Source organism: Amia ocellicauda, chromosome 17 (assembly GCF_036373705.1).
Source record: "Amia ocellicauda isolate fAmiCal2 chromosome 17, fAmiCal2.hap1, whole genome shotgun sequence".
In the NCBI taxonomy this organism is placed as follows: Eukaryota; Metazoa; Chordata; class Actinopteri; order Amiiformes; family Amiidae; genus Amia; species Amia ocellicauda.
In genome coordinates this window covers 9259532-9273902 of record NC_089866.1, presented here as the reverse complement: position 1 = coordinate 9273902, position 14371 = coordinate 9259532, and the positions used below count along the sequence as shown (strand labels likewise).

Below are 14371 nucleotides of genomic sequence, written 5' to 3'. Positions count from 1 at the left end.
CTCCGTGTGTGGTGAAATAGGAGCCGATGCACGAGGGCACGCGGTGGCGGATCTCGTGCCAAAACCGTGATGCTCACAAACGTTGGTCTGGAGAAGGGGGCGGGGCTATGTCACACAGACAGAATAAAGAGCAGAGGAGCTGGCCACAGGGTCTTGTTGCGGCCCAGCCGGGCTCCCTCTCCAAGCAGCGCTCACTCGACAGGCAGGAGTGCAAGTTGATTCAGATCCCATAGGCAGCACAGGGCTGTTTATAACTCGGTTGTAGGTGCTCTTCAGTAATCCCTTGCCGAGAGCCAGGAGAGAGAGAGAGAGAGATAGAGAGGCTCTGGCACTTTGACAGCAGGAATAAAACCAGATAATATTTCATGACTTATTATATCAGTCATGCTACTCTTCTGCAAGGGCTGACATAACCTTGTACCCTGCAGGACTCCTCCCCCCTCCCTCTTCTCTGCCCTCCCATGTATATTGCTTTCGTTAAGCGTCTCATGTTCAGTCAGCCTGCCATCCATTGGGTCAGTCTACAGGTCTCCCCATCCCCCCCGCTCCGTACACACAGATTGTGTTAATAGCCTCAGAGGCTGCCCTGCTCAGGTGTCTTACTCTCACCACTTTTAGCCAAATTGTTGGCTCAGACGGCTCTAAACCACATAACATTTTGTTTAGTGTTGGGAGTGTGTGCGTGCGTGTGTGTGTGTGTGTGTGGGTGTCAGGGCGTGAATAGAAGGATTACATCACCAGTTTAGCTAGTATAGTTTATTATTACAACTAGAAGGAATTCAGTATTCCTTATCATTATCATCACTATGACTAATATTATAATTTTTATTGTGTACATGCTGCACAATCTTATTATTGGTAGTAATTTCATCACATATAAAAAATTGTGCTCTGTATATGGGTGATCTACAATATAACATCGACATGCTGTATATGCACACATTGGGAACTGATATTACAGGGAATTCCCCTTTAAATAGCTCTCGCTCTTTGGTTTTGATTTCGGTTTTGATGGACTCAATCCGCACCTGACTGAACTGCTACCTCCCTCTTCCCTGCAGTGCCGAGGGTAATACAGGGGCATAGAAACTCTTGGCCTGCTCGCTCTCTCTCTCTCTCTCTCTCTCGCTCTCTCTCATCGACTGCCTGTATGTTTATGTTTAACTCGACCGGACTTTGTGGCACCACATGACCAGGAGCAATCCTCCCAGCTCACTGCCTTTCAGATGACTAACAAAACCAACAGAGGATTTTTCATAACTGGCATTCTACAGGGACTAAAAATCTGAAAGAAAAAAAACAAACAAACCGAGAAAACTTTGACCTATGCAACTCTCATTAGGAATGGAGCGCGAATGATAGGACAGGAGGAATGATCTGATTGAGGCAGGGGGTGAGGGCGGGGGCGGGGAACAATGCGATCTTGGGTGCTCGGGTCAGTATGACGTCAATTCCCTGTTCCCTGCTGTTTTTTTTTTTTTTGAGTCACTGGAAGGCCGGGAAATGTTTTTGAAGCGTAACGCAAGATACATTTTTACTACCATCAGCCTAATTCTATGAAAACCTCTCTGTTCTCAGCCATAGGGTGCCCGTCTGAGCCGCAGCCACCATTGGGGCGTTTGGCGTCGGCCGTTCAACCATAAAGCCTGTTATACTGTTGTGCACATTGTCTTTTATTCTGTTTGTGGCAGACCTACAACTGCCCAGTCATCCGCTCCCAGATTTCTGGAAAACCTTGAGCAGTTTCCCTGCAAGAGAGATTTCCCAGATATTTCCCAACATTTGTACTCCATTCAGTGGAGTATTTGTATCTGCTTGTCTTGAAAAATAAATCTGAACAAACAGAATGAACAAAATATGAATCCATCAAAACAAATTATTTTGCAAATGCTATTCGGGTCTCTGGCCAAAAACACTTCATAGCTTAACTGGTGGTGCATAAAAAACTAAACAAAACTCTCTTTACAATAATAACACACACAGTGTTAAAAGGTCTTAATGACCCCGCTGTTGATACACCTGCTGCTAAAGGGTTCAGGGCCCTCTTGTTCTTGTGTTCAGATCACATTGGTGCCAAGGTGAAAGCTGCTATGCTCCATTTATTCCCATTTGCAGCCACCAGTGTTCCTTGTGCACACAGCACTGAGGGGATGATGTCATCGTGAAGGTGGTCAGACACTTTCAAACGGATCAGCTCTCTGGAGGTTGCACAGCTTTTGATGGTGCTCCAATGCCAGCCAACATGCAGACTCCCTTCCCAATCAGGGTGAAAGCATTGACATTGTTTGAAGACTCGTCCCCCTGCACTTACACAGACCATACATCACCAGCAGTGGCGTGACTTCTCTTGCCTTGCAGCGTGCACCTTGCTGTTGGAAGTTACTGAATCTCATCAGTTTGGACGGAAAATAAATAATATAATATATACAAACAACGCATCTGAAACGCAGAGAGGCAGCTGAACGTGTGATTACTCCTGAATTACAGCCTGGGTCTGACATGCTTCAGTTTAAGACATGATTCACATCTGTTGTTGTAAAGTGTGAAAGAATGGACTGTGTGCCAGTGATTGTGGGCCCTCAGTAAGTGCTCTCTCTCCCTCTCCCTCTCTAAGCTGCCAAATCCTATTGTTACAGGAAATTAAAGTTTAAATCTCTCCAGCCCCTTTCTAAAGATCTCCCATCTGCTGCTGATGGGCTGGGTCGGTATGGCATGGCTAAAAACCCTACTGGGGATAGGCGGTTGGGAGAGAGGCTGCTGGCTGTTTTATCGTGGCACACCCAGAGGAATACAATTGCACGAGTCCTCGCTCGGAAGACTATTAAAGGGATATAAAAGGGATCGTTAAATTTTACACCATCGGCACATTTATGAAGAGGATAAAACCATCAGCTTGCCAGGCATGTAATTTGCTTCATGATTTTAAGTCCCTCCATTATCGAGCTTTATTAGACTAACGCATTGAAGGAAAAATGGCAGAAACAACGTGCGCACTATAAAGGGGACCGCAAATACTATTCCAGCTTTTTAAAAATACTGAAAGTGCAAAATAAATAAAATACATTAAATAAAATGTAAAAATTCTTGTGTGCTCTGCCTTGAAGTGCAAGTCAGTTTGGGGGAAGGAGGAGGGCTGGGAGTGTCGTCAAGCTGTGGTTTGGATGTTCACAGGAAACAGCCTAAGGCTCACAGACATCTGGGCAGGATAAGACCCGGTGTCCCCAAGCCAGACCTGCCTCTCTAATTATTAGCCTGTTTAGGTTCAACCTCGATTGGCAGAACAGAAACCCATGGGGTCAACAGGCACGCCGAGAAAAAAGTGGCCCCCACCCAGCTTGGTTCATGAAACAGAGCGAGTCGTTAATTAGTAGCTGCTGCTACAGAACCATCCCCTGCAGCCCGTGAAATACAGCTGTTTACAGTTGTTGGAAGGGGTAGATCATTGCAAAGTCTGGCTGGCGCTGTCTTCAATGGAGGATGGTTAAACTTGGGCAACGAACCTCAAAAAGTGATGGATTGGAGTAATTGGCGCCCCGACCACATTTATTTTGGCGTTTCGGCAAAAAAAAGGGAAATGAGAAAACAGAAGAGGAATCGGAGACGTGCCACAGAGCGGACTGCTTCACAAAATGTTAGCCCGCTGAATGGCGACTCATGATGACGGCATGCATGTGACTAATAGGCAGTTGTCATACAATCCCTTTCAATTTGGGTCTGCGTCTTTATCTGCGGGGCACATCTAATCTTGGGTAAAGACCATATTTGTTTGAGGTTAGCGCTGGCTGTGCATTCCTGTGTGAAAGGACTGACTCAGGGTCTTCGCATCGCCCCTGACAAGCTTGCAGAGGTACGCCTGGGAAGAGTCAACAAATGACTGGATCACATCTTTGTCTGGAGCACAGAAAAGAGTACCACGCTAACCAGTGCCAAAATAATGACTATAATGTCTTCATTATCCCCATACAAAGCCAACTAATATTCAACTCTCGGTTTTTAATTTGAAAAAATCCAAAATGATGTCACAATGCAGAGAAAGGTTACTTTTAATGTATTTATTAATTTCCACTGCTGCCGAAAAAAAGCCACTGAACGGGTCGAAACGCATTACCTGTTTTGTTCGTCTGTCACTCACTGCACTATGGCTTGTGGATGTATCACGATGTCATAATTTTCACGACAGACACCTCAGTGTATTCCCCTCCTTTTTATATATTTTTTTCTTTCTTTTTTTACTTGATAATGAATATTTTAAAAGGTGACAGAAATATTCCTCTCTCTCACTGTCTGGACTCTGGACAATGCTATCCTTTTTTAATTTAGTAAGATCTTGGATATTGAACTGAAAAGTACAAGTACAGTACAGTGGAACACTATGCCACAGTAGCATAAAATAATTCCATATGTCTGAAGACATGTGTGAATCACAGTTGGGGTGGACTTTCTTTTTTCCCTTGATGTTGAAGACATGCTGACACGGGTTTATAGAAACCCAGCATTTCACAGATAATATTTCACATCTTTAAGTAGATTATAAATACGGAGCTCTCCACTGACCAGTGACTACTTCTCAGTTAATAAACATTTAAAACACAAAACCAAGTGCTGCCACATGATTTCATGAAATGCTGTCACAGTGATCTCCTTCAGAGAGTCCTTCTTGTTCCAGCAGAGGCACAGAGCCAGGCTGGTTCTAACGGTCGGCGGTGAGTGGAGATGTTAAACACATGGCGACAGGGCTGCCAATTAGCATGGTCAGCCCTCTAATCAAAGCAGCATGTAAATACAGATAAAAGCAGCTAAAACTTAAGGTTTCCATGGCTACCCCTCCCACCAGCGCATGCTTCCCTGAATGATTGCCATGGCAACCACGAGATGCTTGGGGTCAGGCGGGAGGGGAGCCGGCCGAGACGAGAGACGTAGCCATCCGAGACGCATCCAGGCAGGGGCTGGTGACGCATTAATTGGGCTTGTTGGCGGGGTCACTGTACAGAAGCGATTATGTTGGAGATACAAGTTGAAACGCCATTCTACTCTGAGGATTGTGCCGAAGTCTGACTTCAATCAAATGACATCATGCAGAAGTGGGGGGAGCAAAAACGGATACAAAAAAAAAAAGTTAGGTTTAAATCTTAAGGGGTGGCATGTTTAACAAAATAAAATATACAGGAATAATCCATAAAAAAATTGGTCAAGCAGTCAATTTATTCTGCAGTAGGTCTGAAATTCTAGGCCAACTGGTTCTGTCGCATAATAGCCCACTAAAATCCACTAAAGCCCACACTCCAGCTCTCCGATAGCTCCAGATCTCCATTCACACGATGCAACCCTTCTCTACTGCTCCACATCTCAGTAAAGGTCATTCGCCTGGCTTACTTAAAAGTAATCCGTTTACATCTGTTTCTCACTGCGCTTGCTTGGTTGCCACATAGAAAGAGTCCTGAATGTGGTTTTGAGAAACTGGGAGGCCACAGTTGCCTAGGAACATCCTGTCCTGCCCATAAACACACAGACCAGAGGCCACCATTACAATTCCTTTCAGGTAACGGTTCTAGCACTGCCTCCGTCGTGGATGCAGAGCTGCTAAGGAAGATGTGTTAAGGGCGTAAGTGGTTAATTCGCGGGACAGGAGGAGAAATGGGATTTTGGAGATCAGCAACTCCAAGACACGAAACTGGAAACAATCTCAGTCAACTTTGCTTGAAACAGGTTGTTTTCTGGGCAGCTTTAAACAATTAAAATAGTTTTGATTCTCTCAGGAAATCTGCTTTTTCCCTTGCCCTTATTTCTTAATATGGCTCATTAGGTTATTTGCTATAGCCTGTGAAGACCTTTCTAGTACACTGTGTGCCGACTCCATATGAAGCCAAGGAGCAAACGTCACACAAATGAAATCACACACTTCTATAAAGGAACTGCAGGCTTTCCGAGGACAAGGAAGCGTACGAACGAGAAGCCCACCTCCCTGGTCTCGTTGCGTGTTGGGTTTGTGGATCCAAGATTCAGCCACAGCCAATGACACGGTGTGATAATGGGCTCCATTATTTACTCACGCAAATGCCTGCATAGAGAATTGCTTCCTGATCCCAGCCCAGAATCAGCTGTTGCCCATTTCTATGTGGATCTTATATTCCTGATCTTTACCTTGAGTTGGAAGCAACCGTCTGAGTCTATACCTTCTTAAGCTTTTAAATATTTAAAATCAACGTTCACTCCGCTATCAGAACGTCAAACCTTTCAGTAACTTTTCAAATAAAGTAAAGCAGAAAGCCTACCATCAAAGCCTATATTAATTAGTACTGCATTTCCCAAACTAAGTACAGGTTCAACCTACAGCTAAAAAGGCCAGCTGTGCATTTGTATACACCCGTTATGGGGCAGTTCTCTGTTTTAAATTTTATTTTGTTGACTAAAATCTTCATCAAGTGGTTTACTAAATGCATAAACACAGTCCCGAACACCGTTCAGTAACAACAAACATTCCTTCTCCGATGACTTAATTTCTGCTGGAGGGCTGGCGACAAACATGAAGCAATATCACATACATCATCGACTTGTACTGTTCTTTTAACTCCCTGGACAATCCAAACATTACAAAAACAAAGTAAAAGAACAAAAAAATAATGGATAAAAGCCAATAAAAAAAAATAAAAAAAAAATTAAAGAGAATTTTGAAGACTCTTATCTTGAGCCCTTCTGCAATCAATTTTAGTTTTTTCTTTGTTCACCCAGATTTGAAACAATGCCGCTTGTTGCGATGATGAATGCACGCTTTCTAGACGAACAGATACCAGGGCTATATATTGCTTTTTCTGACTCTGGCTATGTTTGTTCTGTAGCGTGGCCCATTTTCCACTGGTGAGCGGAAAGGGTGTGTGCGCACAGACATTGTGTTGCTATGGTCTGGCGTGGCAGACAGTGTAACGTGCAACCATTGCTTGGGAGTCAAATCCCAGGTATTCACGTGCGTGGTGTTGACCTACCGTCAGGAGGTGAATCTTATTCCAGGGCCAGAACTATCTCCTTAATGGCTCGCTGACAAAGCAGCTCTTGAGCACACTTCCCTTATTTCACTTGGTTTTCTACTAATTCAACTAGATTCATATTCACCTCCCTTTTGGTGCAGAACTGGGAAACACACGGGTAATCACAACCCGTTAATAATTTAAAAAGATAAAAAAATGCTGAAATGAATGTAAGGGTTTGGTCTATATGCATTTTAGATTCATGTATCACCCAACGCAATTCGAAACTGTAACCTGAAGATGTTAAAAAAGAAACTGCTCTTTTCACACTATATAAATCAAATGTGCTTTTGAGTGATCGGTGCTGCAGACTGAAGGGTAATGAAAGTTTGGTGAAATGCAAGCACATGACCGATGTTCACTTTTTACTTTAAGAGCCATGACTGCTACAGTTTTGTTGCTTTCTTAAGAGAGCGATTAGCCGTTTTCTCCCTCGGCGGGGGGCTGCAGAGTGAGTCACTGCAAGCTTATGAAATATTAAGACTACAACCTCTTACTGTAATGTAATTTATTATTGAAAGGGCAGGGGAGCTTGGTGCACTTAAGGCTGAGGGGTTTTGTCAGAAGTTAGGCCTGGTGTCCTTCCAGGAACAGCTCTGACTATGCCGTTCCAATACATTGTTACCCCAAGTATTTACCTCTGATGTAAATTTCCAGCCTGGGAGGGAGGAACACTTCCTGCCAATTCCCATGTGTTGTCAAGATCTGTCATTATTATGTGGATGTATCACAGAGAGATCTGTCATTAATTTGCGCTTTATGCTGGCCTCCTGGACGTCAACTTCAAAGGCCGGTTTAAGTGCAGGGGCATTTTTAGGAGGCCAAAGGAACTGTGTTGTGATGTTAGAACTGACCCAGCCCGCACAAAGACAGTGAATCCTGACATTGAGGTCTTAATGACTCGAGTGCGAAGAATCTGAGGTCTTGCTTTTCTTGAGGACATAATGGCTGACCGAAAAATCAAGACAGTAGGCAGTGGAAAGCTGGGAAGTAGACAACCACTTCAGAAAGACACTCTCCTGTAATTGGATCAAAGCATAAACAGGCAGCAAGAGGGCGATCTGTCCCATTCTTAATTGCACCAGTCAGGGATGCAATTAGTTCAGGGGAATAAATGGATACATTTGCAATTTCCAAGGAAATTAAATGGAGGTCAGGGCCTAAATGAGGCACACCCCCCCACTCAATCCTCCCCTCCCCATGCCCGCTTTCTGTTGAGGGGTTGTCAATACAAGAAACACTGAATGCGCCATGCCTGTCACTGTAAATCTGGGCTGACAGTGAGTATGACTTCCCAGCAGGCTATTTTGCTGGTGCCCATGGGATTTGGAGACGCATCACAGAACTAATGGGCCACTCCTGGCTCCAGCTACCCAGGGAGGTTATGAGTAGGCGGTTACTTGGCCACAGTGTCTCGAGAACCCATATGACGTTGTTGTGTCAGCTCTCACAATGAAAAGTGTCCGGGGGGTGGGAGTTTATTATGTGCAGTGTCCAACTCTGATGAGATTCCCATTAGTGTGGACAAGGACGAAGGACTCTCTGGGGTTATGTACAGCTTGGTGAGAAATGCACAACACACCAAGACTAAAAAAAAGAGAGAGAGAAAGTGGGTAGAGGGAATGAAAGAATTAAACCAAGACTATGAAAGAAGTAAAGCACAGCTGGAAAAAACTTGAAGGAAGTGTGGCCCGGTGTGTTGACAGGAGGGAGTGGCAGAGGAAATTATGAATAACGCAGTGGCTGCTGCTGGGCTGGAGAGAGGCTGGGACTGAGCCTGGGATATCAGATTCATGTCAACTGATTTTAATGATCTTTGTTCAGCAGGAGAAAAAGTTACTCTCTGACAAACTTACCCTGGTAAATTGAACATAGGAATTTTGCCCCTTTAACATTTTTTAACTGTGGTTTCGTGTGGCTCAACATGCTTTCACTGAGCTTTAAAACACTGGCCCACGGGAATACCATGATATACCCCGATAAGTATTTGTAAGACATGTTTACTATGGTAGGCCGTGGTTTATTCGGTGTGAAGGCCTGTTAAAGCACAGAAAAACATAACCTTAGAAAAACCATGTTAAAAGTGTATACATCCTAAGGTAAACTTACCAGGGAAGACTTTACAAGTGTTATTATGTTTCTATAATGATATCTGGCCTTAAAAACCTAACCAAAAATCTGCGGCGAAGGGGCGGCTTTTGAAAACCAACATTTTTTTATGCTATTGGACTCTCTTACCTCAGAGATATGCCCAATATATTCTGTGGGTTGGTTTGGTTGCCTAGTTTTCCATGCAGTAATTCCAGTTCTGTTCTTCGTTCTCAGTTTCACAGACAGACCCTTACAGTCCGAGTAAAAAGGAGGTTATTTGTAAAGTGTGAAGCTAAACATTTCGAAATGACATTCTTACTTTATCGTGCTAATGCTGTTAACATATTTTATATAAACTTATTATAATCAGTTTTTTTTTTTTTTTTTTTTTTACAGATTGTGGGGTATGGATAGATAAAGAACTGTGGTTAAGGTGGTTGAAGACATCTGTTTGCGAGTGAACTTGAGGTAAATTCCAATTTGCGTAATAGGGTTAGTAGGTGCTGAAGACTGCAGCTGGGAACAGGACACAATCTACAGTACAGGATGGTCTCTCAGCTGCCAGTAGATGGCACCGTGACATTCAATTAGCAGTCTGGATTTCCCTTTGCTTCTGTGCAAGTTCAGCCAGAGATTTGGAAAATGAAGCCTTGGAAAAATAATTGGCAAGAGTAGTCTGGCCCTACAGTAGACAGCTTTCTTCACTTTGGGACAGAGCTGACAAATTAGCAAGCAGGAAAACCAAATGGTGTCAGCCCTCGGCGTGCTCCTGCCCTTGCAGGAATGAGGCAGCATCGCATTCACAGGGTCTCAGCACTCTGGCCACGAAGCCAGTTGGAAATAAACTGTTATCAGGACAAGACGGCAGCTGTTTGCGGTCTGAGCGATGCGATGTATGCCCGGCGCATGCCTTTGAATGCCATTGGGCAATTTCCACATAGAGGTGGACACCTTCTTTTCTTTGACAAAGGGCCAATAACCTTTTGTTTGCCCTTGTGTAAACCCTGCACCACAAAGGGAGATGTAGTCTTGAGGTGGGATAAAACTGGCCTCTGATTCTCAGTGTACACACAAAGGCAGTAAGAGATCAGATATCAGAAGTAGAATCCTGCATAGCTGACTCAGGCCTCCTCCCCCGTCCCACCTCCGTTCTCTTGTAGCCCTGGTCTTACCTTTGCTTGGAGAGGAGAGAGGTCCAGCCGGCGTGAGTCTCTGCCTCTTCCTGCAGCTCAGAGCCCCACTAGGCCATTGTGAGCAATCTGAAATGCAGAAAAACACCACCAAGGTCACACAGGAACACAGATAAAAAAACACATTCTAGATAAAAGAGGGTGTCAGGTTCAAATACCTTCCTGGGGCGGCAGGAAGTATAAGCAGATTCAGTCAACTGCACTGCTGCTTATTGGAAACATAATACAATGGTAAAGAAATGTGAGGACCGGCTCCTGATCAGATAGGATAGTCTAGGGTGAAGTGAAACAGCTGACAATGTTGCCCTCTGCCTGACTCCACCCTCACAACTGCGGATAGACCACAGAAGTCCTCCCTGATACACAGACATAAATATGACTGACTTCCTCTACAGAAATGTAGCCCACACTCACTACAGTTAGTTCCAGTTTTACGTAAACTCCAGCCCCAGATCAGGTCCTTAACCCCCGAGACATGGGGGCACCTGGATTTCTGGGCCTTTTTAAGGGTGGTGTTGTGTACTAGGGATACTTATCAAAACTGAAAACTGTACCAATTCTCAACCTCCGAGGTTACTGTGGCAACCACGAACAGCCCAGCACATTGATGCGTCACAGGAGCGGTGAGGGTCCGGCAAGACAAAGGCAGCTGGGTATTTATACACAAGAGGGTCTCTTCAGAGGAGGAGTGGGTGCACTTCACAGGCCCATGGCACAAGAACAAGCACACCTTTTCTTTCAGTATGCCGAGACGTGTACTATACGCACCTCCTCTGAGAAATGGCTTAATTGGGTTAACATAAAACAACCACAACAATAATAATAATAATAATAAAAGAGCTGAACAGTCTCAGACAGCAGCAAGAGTCTTCTCAAGAGTGTTCTCAAAGAATGGCTAGATGGTGCGTGCGTGTTTCGTGACCAACTGGAAGACATAATCTGCAATGTTCGGTCAAATCTGACCTAGTTCCCATAAAATGATGCTGTTGAACTGTATGGGCAAATGCATTTCTTTTATAAAGAAAACAACAAACACCATCCTCCTGAAGACACCACCCCCGCATGAGTCATAAGGATTCTTTTGGAGATTGAAACACAACCTCTGCTCTCCCCAGCCACCCCCAGTATCCCCCACCGTCTATTTCATACTTCTTAAGGCCTCTGCAAAGAACAGAACACTGGCTACTTTAAAACTGCCCCAGTCTTCTCACATACTTGAGAACATCAACCCACTGGGGAACATCCTGCTACACTGTATTACTAGAATACAACCTCATTCTTGCAATGTAGTTTGACACCCCAGGGTTTTATCATTAGTTTCTAAAATGTATTTATTTATGTACTTCTGAAATGCCGACCTGTTAATGTGACCAAACACCAGAGTGTTACAATGTCTCTGTATTTACTGGGTAAACACACACACACACACACAAACTAAGCACTGAAGACAAAATCAAATTTATAAGAATAAAGGTAGAGTATGCTGACAAGAAACAGTCGTGCAACTGTTAGATAAATCACAACACAGAAATAAAAAAAACACAAACATAAATCGCATGCATGACTAAGAACTCCGGTCAACATCAGCCCTGCTTCTGCAAAGCACGGTAGAGACACAGAAGGAAGGCCTGCAGGCTGTTCTGGCACCAGAATCACACAACAACTTCCAGATTGCGAGAAAAACAAAACCTTATGTGCATTAGGTGTCCACTTTACACAGGAACACAACAGGTACTCTGTTGTTATTTCGGTTTCCTAAAGTCATAATTGTCATTTTGCAGCTACGTCAGGCCAGAATCACTCGCTCCAATGCTCATTGCAAAAACAGTGAAATCAAAGGAGCCTCAAAGACCAGACAATCAGAATCATTTGTGCCTGGAATGCGGTGAATTCACATTTGAAAACTACTTGTAAAAATGTAACAGACAAATACCAATGGAAAGCTAAAGATCTCATTAAAAGGAAGTCATCTTGTTCTTGGCCTTGTTGAATGCCTTTGTTCGGATCGATGACAAGGGGAAGTATGGTCATTCCAACCACAGAGTCAGTTCTTTGTGCAGCAAGAGACAATGCTCTCCATGTCCTCTTCCCCATTCACATTACAGCGTTGTCCCTTAAAATGAATACCAGGACTCTCAAGCATGAACTGTGATCAGTGCCACTACATTTTACACTCCCTATATCATCGTCATGTCAGTAGGTGTATATGGCACTCACTATAAAATTCTGTCAATGCTGGCAGTATCAGACACAGCTATCCACAATATCATATGTACTGGCAGTGACACACACACAAAAACAACCTCTTCATCGTAAATGGAGGTAATTTATGGTGATTTTACAGTGGGATTCAGTCTCAATGTAATCTGCACTAAGGAATTATGGGATAAAACACACTAGTGTGAAAACCCCGCTGTACAGTCTGCCCGGAAGGGGGCTGCCGCAGACAATGTAGAACACGACAAATGGATGGCCCTGCTCCGCAACTACAAAGCAGGAAGAGGTCAGCTGTGCAGCTAAAAATAGGCTCCCAGCACAACTCGGGGCCTGCCGGAATAGAATAACCAGCTGGAATACAAACTCTTCCCTGGCCCTCCTTCCTTGCCCCCTCCCACCCTGCTTTCTTCACCCTCTCTGACCTCTAAGTGCGTCCCCCTAGACAGCTCTGGCTGCAAATGTGCTGCCGCATATTGCAAAGGAAAAAGAGTGTGAGAGTGTTTCTGATAGGGGTTCCCATAATAACATCAGTGCTATGTCTTTAAAAAAAAGTAATTGAATGGGTTTATATATATATATATGTATGGCTTCTTTCCCGTAAATACAAAGGAATTCTCCAGAGGACCTGGGAGAAGATAACACAAGGCCCCATAAGCCATTGCCTCCCTCTCCCCTCAGCTTTGCCCTAGCCAAGCTTTTAGCTCATCAGGGGGTCAGGAGAGAGGGGTGGCTTAAGCTCCGACAGAAATAGACACAGCTGCCATGCTTGTGGGGTATTAGGTTTAATGTCGGGGAGGGAGCCCGCGTCTGGCACTTCACGGCGCCTCGGGGAGTTGTTTTGTTTCTAGAGTTTGTTTCGATTCCTGGGCTACAATGCGAGGAATTCCCTTTCGGTCTTCGTTTAAGACATTCTCGCACAGTGATGCACATCTGCCAAGCATCCTCGGGGGGGCGTTCGTCTGTGGGCTCCACCTGGGCAGCCCCCCCCGGACACCACGGCAACAAGCGGGTGTACCCACCCAGGCCCAGGAAGCACATGTGATGGAGAAAGCAGTTAGAGCAAGAGTAAGACAGACTGCAGCTGGACGTGGATTACAGGTACTAACTCAAGCATATCTTGTGACAAGAGGCACAAACACTAACCCACAGCCACAAGTTTCTTTTCTTTACAGCAGCTCATTTCATTTGAGCAAAAAACAAACAAATCAGAAAGGGGAACAATTAAAACAAAGAAATATTCCCTAAGAGCCAGTTCTCCACAGTTGACAATAAGGAACTAATTGCAATTGCTTTATCTGTGACACTGGTATTAATCATTGGATATTTCATACAGCTTACGGGAGTTACCATTTCTTACCGACAGTAATGCTCAATTTCAATTGCGCCGATTTCACCAGAAACTATTTGATCAAAGATAAGGGAAAACAGACGTCAGCATGTGATAAAAGTGCCAGAACAGAGAAACAGGCGGGTGAGCTAATGACACGGGGAAGATAGATTGATGGAAAGTTACTAGTTAGAGATGATTGACTGTAACGAAACTGAACTCTGACAGAACTGTTGCAGGCTCCATCTGTAAACCTTTCTCCGCAGCCCACTGTTGCCCTTAACATTTGTATGGCGATTCATGCTCCGAGATCGCCCCATCCCCAGATTGTACTCTCCTGCAGCCACTTAGGACACCACACTCGTGAAAGATAAGGGGCACAAATGCTTGCGACATGACCAAATCTGACAACAGACAACACATGAACTCCCCTCCTGCCTGGATAAATGATTAAACAGACTGCATTTCCTGCCACACTTCTTAGTTCGGGATATCAACGTGTGTGAGGGGCAGTGTGAACATGT

The 14371-nt window shown here is 44.4% G+C and overlaps 1 protein-coding gene across 3 annotated transcripts in view; it reads right to left on the bottom strand.

Annotated features, from left to right (window-relative positions):
* mrtfba (myocardin related transcription factor Ba) overlaps nucleotides 1-14371 on the bottom strand; it is a 55921-nt gene that overhangs the window by 33748 nt on the left and 7802 nt on the right. For 2 of the 3 annotated variants that reach the window (XM_066690155.1, XM_066690158.1), the window contains exons 2-3: nucleotides 10286-10372; nucleotides 9261-9362 (exon numbers count right to left, since the gene is read on the bottom strand). The gene's annotated coding sequence lies outside the window, so the exon portion shown is untranslated. The remainder of the gene's footprint in view (nucleotides 1-9260; nucleotides 9363-10285; nucleotides 10373-14371) is intronic. The other variant, XM_066690156.1, reaches the window with a different exon arrangement.